This window comes from Lepidochelys olivacea, assembly GCF_965140295.1.
Source record: "Lepidochelys olivacea isolate rLepOli2 genome assembly, chromosome: 1".
NCBI classification, from domain to species: Eukaryota; Metazoa; Chordata; order Testudines; family Cheloniidae; genus Lepidochelys; species Lepidochelys olivacea.
Window position 1 is genome coordinate 289,013,729 of NC_140411.1, and position 11,666 is coordinate 289,025,394.

Consider the following 11,666-nt stretch of genomic DNA (forward strand, 5'->3'; position numbering starts at 1 on the left):
TTCAGAGTTCTTGGTTCATGAGACATTCCAATATTTCGGCATCTCGTTTTGAACTGACTCCCAATGAGGCAACACAGGGAGACAGCTAGACCAGGAGTTTGGAAACCTTGGGATTCCCAGCCTGGGGAAGTCTGCACTGCATGGCTGCCCCAGAGGCATGGACCCTGAGAGCTGGTCACAGGACTTACAGCTCCTTACTATGGATCCAAGAGTCTATCAGTGACTAGAGCTGGGGCATTTAGAACTTTCAGGTTCTTGGCTCCAAGCAGGGAGCCTGGAAGCCCTGACATGCCGGGGCTGCGAAGGAGCCCCAGCTGGAGCCCAGGTTCTCATAGTTCTGGGCTCCTTGCAACAGAGCAGGAAGCCCAACAGTGCTGCCACAGAGCGGGTCATCCAGCAGTGCTGAGAGCAGGGCTGGCTGACTTTCTGGAACATTGACTCCTTGACAGATTCCTTGAAACCATTACAGACTTGCCAAAACATTTCACTTCAGCAAACTGGTATTTTCCAATTAAACTTAACATTTGTCAGAAAACTTTTGAAGAGCTCTAAAATAGTATCTTGCAATGAAAGACTATTTGATATACACAAGAGTTAAAAGGTAACTGCCAAATACTTTTATTATTTTTTTAAAAAAAGCTGAGCATAAACACATTTGCTTCTTTATGACATGAAGGAGAACTGGAAGTTTAGTTGCTTTTAAGAAGGTCTGTCTATTTTTTAATCATCTTTGAAAAAACCAGGAATACCAACTCATCTTTGTTTTCAATCAGTGGTTGGGAAGTCTCAATTTGTATAGTTAGCACTTTACCATTTTAGGTAAGGTGTGTGTCTTCAATTTTAAGACATCCTTTCTTCAAAATTTTACTATAAAGAAAGATTTTAAGATGACTAATCTTTCCCCTCTCAATTTTACCTTTGTTCTTCTAATGTCATTGTACTAGTTCTCCAGTTAATCTTCCAGGCTACACAGGACCCAAATTTCTGATGCAACACAAGTTAGAAATTTCAGAACTTCTTATACATCATGAAAAGATTAAAGGGTACAAACACCTTTTTTCTTTCTTTGCAAGTCACCTTTAAGGCCGCATGTACAACATTCCGTCATTTCCTGATTCAAGGTCTTAACCACACAAATTTAACTTAAGATTCTATAAGAGTTCTTTTTTCATAATCTTGCTCTAAAATGTTTAAGTAGAACTTCCAAGCTTTGCTAACTTGTGAGAGAAATATTGACGGTGCTTGTAGCAATGCCTATATAGTTAAGTTTAGCTAACACTTTCCAGTAGAAGACCCTGCTTTCAGTTACTCAAAAATTTGCTAAATTTCAACCACTCAGGCTGAAGTTTTCCAAGTAGGACTTTTGCCTCAATGCCTTTGAATTTTTCAGTTCAGGCATTTCCTCCAAAATAAGGGGAAAGGGAGTTTTGACAATGTTAAAATTTTCTTGCAACCATATCACCGAGCCCTTGCTCCCCCCATATTTTAGCTCAGAGACTTAATTTGTCAAAGGAATCACACCTGCAGTCAAGCACATGTTTTGGACACAACAATCTACCCAAATTTAACTAAGTTAATATGAACTGAGGTTTTTCAGGAACTAATAATAGTCTATCCTTTATACGGCACTTTTCCTCAGTAAATCTTATGCCCAGTGGAGATGTTCGAAGCATTATTCTCCAAAGATTTCATCTGCATTGAGATTATTCCATCCCCACTGTTCCTACATGCTGGCCAAACTGAGAATGCAAAAGATCGCCACAGAACGACTGAACATGCTCTACTCCAGGGCTGAGTAAGACTTCTTATGCATTTGTTCCTCCAAGCACGAGAACTAGAAATAGGGAGACATTCTTGTACTCTTTCTCCTTCCTGGCACACAGACAGTGTGAAGTATAAAGAAGCTGCCTGACTTGCTCATATGCAGAGATGTAATGAGAGGAGAGGGGCCAGGTGTAGGCTGGGGAAGGACACACAAGTTAGACTCTTCTGCATCTATTAGAGCAGGTGTGTGCAAACTTTTTGGCCTGAGGGCCACATCTGGGTGGGGAAGTTGTATGTAGGGCCATGAATGTAAGGCTGGAGCAGGGGGTTGCGGGAGCGAGTGCGGTATGCAGGAAGGGGCTCAGGGTAGGGGTACAGGAGGGGTTCGGGCTCCGGCCCAGCTGCAGGGCTAAGGCAGTCTCCCTGCCTGCCTGCCCATCCTGGCCCCGTGTGGCTCCCGGAAGTGGCCAGCATGTCCAGCAGTGGCTCCTAGGGGTGGGGTGGGGCAGGCGGCTCTGCCATGCACTACCCTCGCCTGTGGGTACTACCCCCGAAGCTTCCATTGGCCATGGTTCCCTGTTCCTGGCCAATGGGAACCACGGGAGGTGGTGCATGCAGGCGAGGGCAGCGCGCAAAGCCCTCCGGCCACCTACCTTTCCCCCTCCCCCTGTACCCCAGGGCTGCAGAGATGTGGTGCCACTGGCTTCCGGGAGCAGCGCAGGGCAGGGTCAGGCAGGGAGCCTGCCTTAATCCCACTGCGCCATGGGGCTGGCAATCCCATGGGCCGGATCTGGCCTGTGGGCTGTAGTTTGCCCTCCCCTGTATTAGAGCATAATCCTCTGCAGAACCTGGAATTGAATCCAGGATTCCAGAGTCCCAACATTTCTTGGTTGTCATCAAACAGCTGTGAATACCACTGGCAAAGTGTGCCTCATATCTCTCTCTAGTGGCTGGTCCACATGGAGGATAACAGCCCACCACTTTTACTAGTTACCCCTTTTTAAGTGACAGAAGTCTGTGCTGCGGATCTGAAAGTTCCAACTCTGATGACTGCCTTATTCAGTGCACAGAACCAACCTGTGCGCAGGGAATGAGTCAGCATTGTGTAGAGAATGAGGCTGTTGCCATCACTTGTTGAAGAAGCTGGAAGGTATGTGGTAAAGGAGGCAAAAGGATGCAGGAAGAGAAAGGATGGTCTTACAGTTAAGGCAGCTGAATGCCACTCTGAACTGGATTCTATCTCTACCACAAAGTTCTCATGCAATGTTGGGCAAGGCACAAAACCTAACACACAATGGCCAGTCACCTGTAAAATTCCTCATTTCCTGTGCGCCTACCTTGAGCCAACCCAGGCTTGATTTGCAGAGTGACAAATGCTTAAAAATGTGATTCAAAATAATGGGAGAGCTGTGCTTTGAACATATGAAGAACTTTAAAAGTGCTAAGTACTGAGAAGTCAGGCCTTAGTTATACTCACTAATTTTGATGCCCAAGTTGATATTTTTAGCTTTAGTCGGTGTGCCTCAGCTCTCCATCTGAGAACTGGGAATAATACCATCTTACTTCAAGAGATAAATTCATTAATGTTTGTGAAACATGAAACAGATGGTATGGTAATGAGTGGTAGCATAGAAAAAACCATGCATAAATTAATACAGTAATCAACTGAGATTTTAAATAGCATGCAGCAAATAAGGCATGGGGCCACACACTGAATTAGGATGAGGAAAAAAAAGTTGAATTCACCATTCATCCTGCACACTGAATGTGATGGGACCTGTTGAAAAAAAATACTGTATCATGTCATTAAAGACTGTAACAGCAACCCCACCCACCTCCAACCAAATTAATATCCTATAGGCAAGCTTAATTCTGGCATTTCCTAATGTTTGAGTGCTTGACTTTGCAATCTTTGCATTCTTCTAATGTAGTTTTTGTTGTTTATAATTTGCAACTTGTGTAAGCCTCACATAGGCACTATTTTAGCTACACTCTACTGCAGGGGTGGCCAACCAGAGACTGGCAATGTACATTGGTAAATTCTGGCTCTTTCTCAAAGAGCCACAGTAACGTGTCAGCAGCCCCTACATCCACTCCCCATCTCCTGCCCCCAGTGCCTCCCACCTGCTGGTAGCCCCACCAATCAGCAACTCCCTCTCCCCCCCACACCTCCCACCCACCACAGTCAGCTGTTTCACAGCATGCAGGAGGCTCGAGGGGGGGGGGGAGAGCGAGGGCATGGCAGGCTCTGGGGAATGGGCAGGAGTCTTGGGGGAAGGGGTGGAGTGGGGTCAGGACATAGGGCAGAGCCAGGGGTTAAGCAGTGAGCACCACTGGCACATTGGAAAGTTAGCGCCTGTAGCTCCAGATTCGGCACCTATGCAAGGAGCTGCATATTAAACTTCTGAAAAACCGCATGCGGCTCTGGAGCCACAGGTTGGCCACCCCTGCTCTATTGGTTCATCTTTTCTCATCTATTTAGCAAGAAGCTGTTCTCCTAACAACTTGAAGCGCTTCATAGCTGAGGAAAACTTAGAGGAGGACTCTTGCCTGTGTATCTTACAAAGTGACCAGAAATCCATTTGAACTTTACATTTAATAAGGTCACAAGTATTGAGCAAAGAGCATGTGCAGAGTAGCTGTATCAGATCACATGCATGCCTAACACACTTGCTTCGCTACTCAGCTGAACTGTCCATGCATGCAACAGCAGTTTAGTTTCAGCTGCAAGTGCTACAAGCTTAGTACATTTCAAATGGGATTTTATTGCTAAATGTGAAGAAAGTCATAACTGGAATTCAAGAACAAATTTCATATGAACACTTCAATAATCATTTCTATTCTATACCTTTTTAATCTCAAATATTTAAGCTTTATGTTATTTTAAAGTGTTTGCAATATTTTTAAATAGGTAAAAGATTATTCCTTTCTTTCCCCATATTTAGGAAGAAAAGTAAATTTTTCTTACAATTTCCATAAGGCAGTTTGCCTTTTATAGGCAAAGCCTGGAAGATATCCAATCAAAAAAAATTCATAAATTTGTATTTAATTGCACTCATGGGAATTAAAATTACACAAGCTTACTTATCATAGGAGCAGTAGTGACAGCTAAGTGCCCAAGCAACCCAAAATTATACACAAGAATACTACATTTTGCAATTAAGCTTCATCTTAAATGAGCAAATTAATTTTCCATCAAGCCTTTTTAAAAAACAAATATAACTGCATGGGCCTGATCCTGCAGCTACTCAACACACGAATCTTAGACTTCAATGGTGTTTACATGTGCAGAAAAGGAAATCTGAAATATTTAGTTTTCCCTCCTCCACTTCCCCACACTCCTCCATACAGCTTGCTGACAAACTGTTCATTTGCAGGTCATCTTTAAAAAAAGCTTTATATATCATGAAGAAGCAAGAAAACTGCACCTATTTTCTTTAAAGTTTCATACATTAGAAACTCAAATGCAATCCAAATTAGAAGCCTCTTTGAGGACTGGAGAACTACAGTAGAACCTCAGAGTTACGAACACCTCAGGAATGGAGGTTGTTTGTAACTCCGAACAAAACATTATGGTGGTTCTTCCAAATTTTTACAGCTGAACATTGACTTAATACAGCTATGAAACTTCACTATGCAGAAGACAAATGTAAACTACTAAAAAATAAAAGGGAAAGCAGCATTTAACACAGTATTTTACTGGCTCCCCCCCCCGCACCTCTCCGCTGCTGCCCGATTGTGTACTTCCAGTTCCAAATGAGGTGTGCTATTGACTGGTCAGTTCATAAATCTGGTGTTCGTAACTCTGAGGTCCTACTGTACCAGAGTGACATCAAAAGCCAAGAGAATTAACACTGAGCAATGGAAAGGAAAGAGCTTTAGTCAGGAACAGTCCAGATCAGGGTGGGCAAACTACAGCCCAGATCAGGGCACTCAGGGCTTTGGATCCAGCCTGCGGGATTGCCCTCCGTGGCGCCGCAGGCCCCGCACCACTCACAGAAGCGGCCAGCACCACATTCCTGTGGCCAGAGCAGGGGAGAGGAAAGAAGAGGGCTTCATGCATTGCCCTTGCCTCCAGGCACCGCCCCCTGCACCTCCCATTGGCCGGGAACGGGGAACCGTGGCCAATGGGAGCTGCAGGGGAGGTACCTGGAGGCGTGGCAAGGGCAGTGCACAGAGCCCTGTGGCTCCCCTCCCTCAAGGGCCACATGTGGACATGGTTCCAGCCGCTTCCTGGAGAGGCGTGGCATGGGGCCAGGTCAGGCAGACAGGGAGCCTGCCCTGGCCCCAGTGCCTGCTGCTGCTACCCTGGAGCCACTTTAGTTAAGCGACGCCAGGCTGTAGCCCACACCCCCCTGCCCTGAGCCCCTGCTGCACCATGCACCCCCCGTTCTGAGCCCAGGTTGCACCCTGCACCCCAACCCCCGCCACACCCCTCCTGCATCCCAACTCTGTGCCCTCTGCACCCCAACCCCCTGTCCTGAGCTCCCTCCCACAGTCTGCACCCCTGCCCTGAGCCCCATCCTGCACCCCAACTCCCTTCCCAGAGCCCCCTCATACACCCCACACTGCTCCTCTGCCCCAATCCCTTGCCTGAGCCCGTTCCTGCACACTGCACCCCCCTCCCCACACCCCCTCGTGCACCCCTGCCCTGGCCCTGCATACAATTTCCCTACCCAGATGTGTCCCTCGGCCCAAAAAGTTTGCCCACCCCTTGTCCAGACTATTAGGAAGGGTTAGATCAGGTCAGGGTTAGCTACCACACACTACCGCAGTGGTCAACAAAAGGATATCCCCTATGGCCAATCTTGACCCACTAAATCAAGGAACGAGTGCTAAACTTGGCTTATACTAGGGGAAAATGGCATGGTTAATCCAGACCTCTCCTCTTAATCTACAGAAATTCAGACGGTTAAAAACTGTTTAAGAGAGTTAGTTTCAGCAATTAAGTACTCAAACAAGCAAGTCTGTTTAGCATTCAAACTTCTCTACCCTTTATTTAGGTGAATAAGAACTAACAATACATTCCCAACAAGCCCCCCACAGCAAAATAAGAGAAGGCCAGAATTGCAATTACTGATATTTCCAAGGTTACAAAAGAAGAGGACGTTCAGTCCTAGCAGAAAAAGCACAAAGCAAAAAAGGACAAGTCCAATAAAAAAAAATTTCAAGATTACCTTTAACAGTGTCTGCAATTTACAGGAACTTTCTATTTTATAACAGCTGTTCTAAGATTATTTGTTCATGTATTAGTCCTGGAGATACTAGTAACACTGGCACATAATATACTTTAGAGGAACGGGATGCAATTAAGGTTCAAATCATTCACCCTTTAAGTTGCAATGCCTGCAGGAGGGGTACAAGTGGCCCTGGAAACTGAGAATCCCCTTACAGGATTAAAAATTAGAGGCTTGCAGAAGAGACCAGGGATGCAGCCTCTGAGCCACATGGTTTTCAAGGAAGAAACCCCTTCAACAGAGGGGCCTGATCTGTGTCTCTGTGCTGCTGCCTGGCCTTCCTGCCCTGGCAGGGTCCTTCCATGGCTGCACAGCAGCCCTTGCTTCAAGTAGTGTCCGCTCCCATTTGGCTTTCCAGTTGGGAATCTATGGACTAAGCATAAAGTGATATTGCAGAGTGGCTTTTGAAAGTTCCATTGCAACAGTTGTTTGGGGTGCTGTCAGATGAACTTCTGTAAGGTCCCACGAATGACTAGAGTGTACTTGGTGAAAACCATCACAGAAGAACCAGGAGTCAAAATATGGTGACATTAAGGAGAAGTATCTCTGGAATGATGGAGCTATATCAGCAGCAGTTTCATTTTGTATCCAAAGTTAACTACTTTATAGGTTTGACAGTCATAACCCTCCTCCCTTTGTTTATGGCTAGAAGGGAGAAAGTGCCTAAAACCTTTTTCTGTAAGAACATGCGGTCACAGCATACAGGTGGTTGAGAACCACTTAACAGTATATAAACAAGTGTAAAACTTAAATCACCCTTATTTCAGTAGCCTTAAATATTGTATAGGTTTTTCTACGTGGAGGAGACATGGTCGTCTGCAGCTAAAAAAATAATTCACAGGACTAATTTCATTTCTGGAAGAGGGATTTTACCACAACAATGCTAGAGGGAGGGATACTGATCTGTACGATGGCTACCAGGTAGTGCTTGTCTAGACTTGGGACTTGTCAACATGGGGAAATTGAACAGCGTAGCTATAGCAGAATAGCTATTACACTAAAGCGGTGCCAGTATAACTTCCCTATGTGGACACTATTCTGGACTAAGAGTGACTAGCTATTCCACTATTACTATGCCAGTCAGTTGCCCCATGTAGGACAAGTGCTAGGAGAAGAGGTGTTTTTTAAAGAATATTTTGCTAGATGTTTTAATTAGTGCTATTTAAAGTGTATTAGCACTTGAACATGTTTTCAAAAGTGGTTAACTCCTTGTCAACTCTACCAGAGTTGGTTTTGTGTTTGTTTAAAAAAAAAAAACCTCACATTAAAAAGAACAGCACATGAGATCTCAGCTAACTTTAAAAAAAATAATGAAACTCAGCTTTTTCTAACTCTTGACAAGGCCCTAGAGAAACTACCCTATAGTGTCAGTATGATCAAGGACAGTAAACTGGTATGTGTATGTGCACGTGAGGAGTTGTGTTAGTTACTTCTGACACTCTTTCATCCATTAGGAAGAAGAGGACCATGAATGTAGTGTTGGGGTTAGGGAGGGAGTGCGGTGTGCATAAAGGGGCTCAGGGCATGGGGTTGGGGTGTGGCAGGGAGTTGGGGTGCAGAAGAAGTTCGGGCTCTGACCCGGCGCTGCTTACCTTGAGCAGCTCCATTGTGGCAGCAGCACACAGCGGGGCTAAGGCAGGCTCCCTGCCTGCCCTGTTCCTGCACTGCTCCCAGAAACGGCTGGTACCACATCCCTGTGGCTCCTGGTGGAGGCGGGGCAGCACAGGGCTCTGCATACACTGCCCCCTGCAGCTGGCATTGGCCAGGAACGGGGAACCGCAGCCAATGGGAGTTGAGGGAGGTACCCGCAGGTGATGGCAGTGCATGGAGCCCTCTGCTCCCTTACCTCCCCCAGGGGCCGCAGGGACATGGTGCTGGCCACTTCCAGGAGCAGTGCAGGGCCAGGGCAGGCAGGAAACCTGCCTTAGCCCCGTGGCACCATGGGTTTGGGGCAGGGAGGGAGATCCTGTGGGCTGGATAAGGCCCAGGGGCCTTAGTTTGCCCACCCCGATGTAACTTTTAGCTGGTATACAGCAGTTTATCAACAGTTTGAAGAAGCAAGCTTTGCTTAATCTTAAATCTTGCACTTAATTGTGGTCTAGCAATCTCACAGTTTCAGTAGAGGAGATGTCCATGTAACAGGCAGGTACCTAGAGATGATAAATGGCCTTAACTGACTAAACAGAGACACTATCATATATAACAGCAGACCACAGAGGTTTGCAAAGACAGTTAAGACTTAACTATAGTTTGGCATAACAGTTTTTTCATCTCAAAGCTGAAAGAGTCTACTACTCTGCTGCCAGCGTCTCTCTTTAGGGCAGGGGTAGGCAACCTATGGCACGCGAGCTGATTTTCAGTGGCACTCACACTGCTCGGCTCTACATTTTAATTTAATTTTAAATGAAGCTTCTTAAACATTTTAAAAACCTTATTTACTTTACATACAACAATAGTTTAGTTATATATTATAGATTTTTAGAAAGAAACCTTCTAAAAACGTTAAAATGTATTACTGGCCCGTGAAACCTTAAAATAGAGTGAATAAATGAAGACTCTGCACACCACTTCTGAAAGGCTGCCGACCCCTGCTTTAGGGTATGTCTACATAGCACCTGGAAGGGTGGCTTCCCACCACAGGTAGACAGAAATAGTAGTGTGGCTATGACAGCAGGGGTGGCGGCGGCTCAGGCTAGCTATCTGAGAATATATTCTGAGGGGGTCAGTGCTTGAACTCACAAATCTCAGAGTTCCTATACAAGAACTGGTTGTTATATTTAATTAAATGTGCTATCAAAATTTCCAGATGAGTGAGTCCCAACTGCATTAAAAATGCTTGGTTTGTGATGTTGTCTAAATATTCCTTTTTGGAGTCACACAAAGTTACACACTTATACCACAAGTAATACAGAAACTCTTTTCAAAATGGAGAGACATTTCCTAAATAGCATTTATTACCCATTCCTTTTAAAAAAGTCAAAGAACAACAGCATTTCAGTAAATGTTGCACAGTCTAACTTGTGTCAATTTGGACTACAGTATAATGATCACATCCTACAAGGCCTCATTTTATTCTTCTGTGGCATAAATTTTGACAGCTTTCAGTCACGCCACCCTGGATACCTTTCTAAAATATACTATACCTCAAAGTTGGGGGCTTGATACAGAAGTTATTGGGTGAGGTTTTTCAGCCAGTATTATATAATAATTCAGACTAGATGATCAAGACCTACAAATTCCCCAGGTTTCTTTTCCTTTTCAGAAGATTCAGATGTTTTCAGAAGATTCATAAACATTAAATGACTGCAGTGTTGTCTATTTACATGGCAAGCTCTTTCTGGGCAGGCACTGTGCCTTCTTAGTCCCACTACCAAGTGCTCAGCACACTTGAGGCACTGTATAAACAGCACAGAAACCAGAAGTTTAAAAGCAGAAAACAAAACAAAAAAACCCACCACCAGCACGAAGGGATGAAGAGAGAACGTTTCGCGAGGTAAGAGCCAGCGCAGTCTTAATATGTTGCCCGTGATGCCCGGACTTTGGGGGCCGACACCATGGCAGGGGATCACCTCAGTCCAATGCAAGTGAAACGGACGAGGCCTATGGGCAGGACACTCTCGCCCCACGCCGGGGGAGGGTGATGGAAACTGTGAGCAGCTTCTCTCCAGCGGCTGATACTGCCGGCCTAGGTGGGGCTGGACGCAGACTTCCCACAACGGGCTGACAAGGCGGGGGTGAGAACTTTCTTCACCGCCCGGAGCCGAGAGGCCCCTGACCCCCGCCGGCCCAGGCGCGGGCTGGGAAACAGCTCAGAGCTCAGGGGTTACAACTTTCCGCTTCCGCTCTAACTTCGGGGCAGGCGGGCGGGCGCCGGGGCGCCCCCCCCCCAAAGCTCGAGGGGCGGGGAAGCGAGTGGCAGCCAAGCCCCAGACTCTCCCCCCCCCCCCGCGTGTCCCCGCTGCCGGGGGCAGGAGGCGGCGGCGGCCGCTCTCGGTTCCTGCTCCGCCATGTTCAGACACTTGCCCCCTTTCCACACAGCGCGCTCTTCCAGTCGGCGCGGCGGCCGCCGCCGCCGCCGCCCCGGCCCCCTTTGCCCGCTCCGCTCCCTCTGCCGCGGGGCCACCTGTACCAGACACACGCCGCTGCCGCAGCCACCGCCCGCCCGGTACCGGAGTGTCCCGCCCGGGGCCCAACCACCCCGCTCCCCTCTCAGCCGCCGCCGCCTACCGGACGGCGCCGCCGCTCCTCCTGTCGCCTCCTCCCCGGCCGAGCCTGCTCCGCACACCCGCTCCCTCTCTCGCTACCGCTGCCTGGGCGAGGCTTGAAGCCGTCGTCGTGACGCGGACGCTGCACGCCGAGCCTCGCTTTGGTTTCCCTAGCTCGTTCCGGCGGCGGGGGTGGGGGTGGGGGTTGGGGAGAGGTGACCTCTCCGCCCTGCTCCGAAACTGCGCACGCGCGAACCCTAGCCCGGCGGCCCCCGCGGCCCCTCCCCCGCCTCAGATGGAACCTCCCTCCCCTTCCCCCCGGTCAGGGTGACTCCCTCCATCCCCTCGCGGGGTAGTGGAGCCGTGCCCGAGAGAGGGCGGGGCGGGGCGGGGCGGGCACGTCGCGCGCTGGGGGTGTGCTGGCGGGTACGCTAGGGCAGAGGGGTGGGGGCTCGGGGGT

General features: G+C 47.8%; 1 protein-coding gene across 1 annotated transcript in view; it reads right to left on the reverse strand.

Annotated features, from left to right (window-relative positions):
• Positions 1 to 11,392, reverse strand: part of RAP1B (RAP1B, member of RAS oncogene family) — a 75,877-nt gene extending 64,485 nt beyond the window's left edge. The window contains exon 1 of the mRNA XM_084650165.1: positions 11,229 to 11,392. The gene's annotated coding sequence lies outside the window, so the exon portion shown is untranslated. The remainder of the gene's footprint in view (positions 1 to 11,228) is intronic.
• Between the last annotated feature and the right edge of the window lie 274 nt (positions 11,393 to 11,666).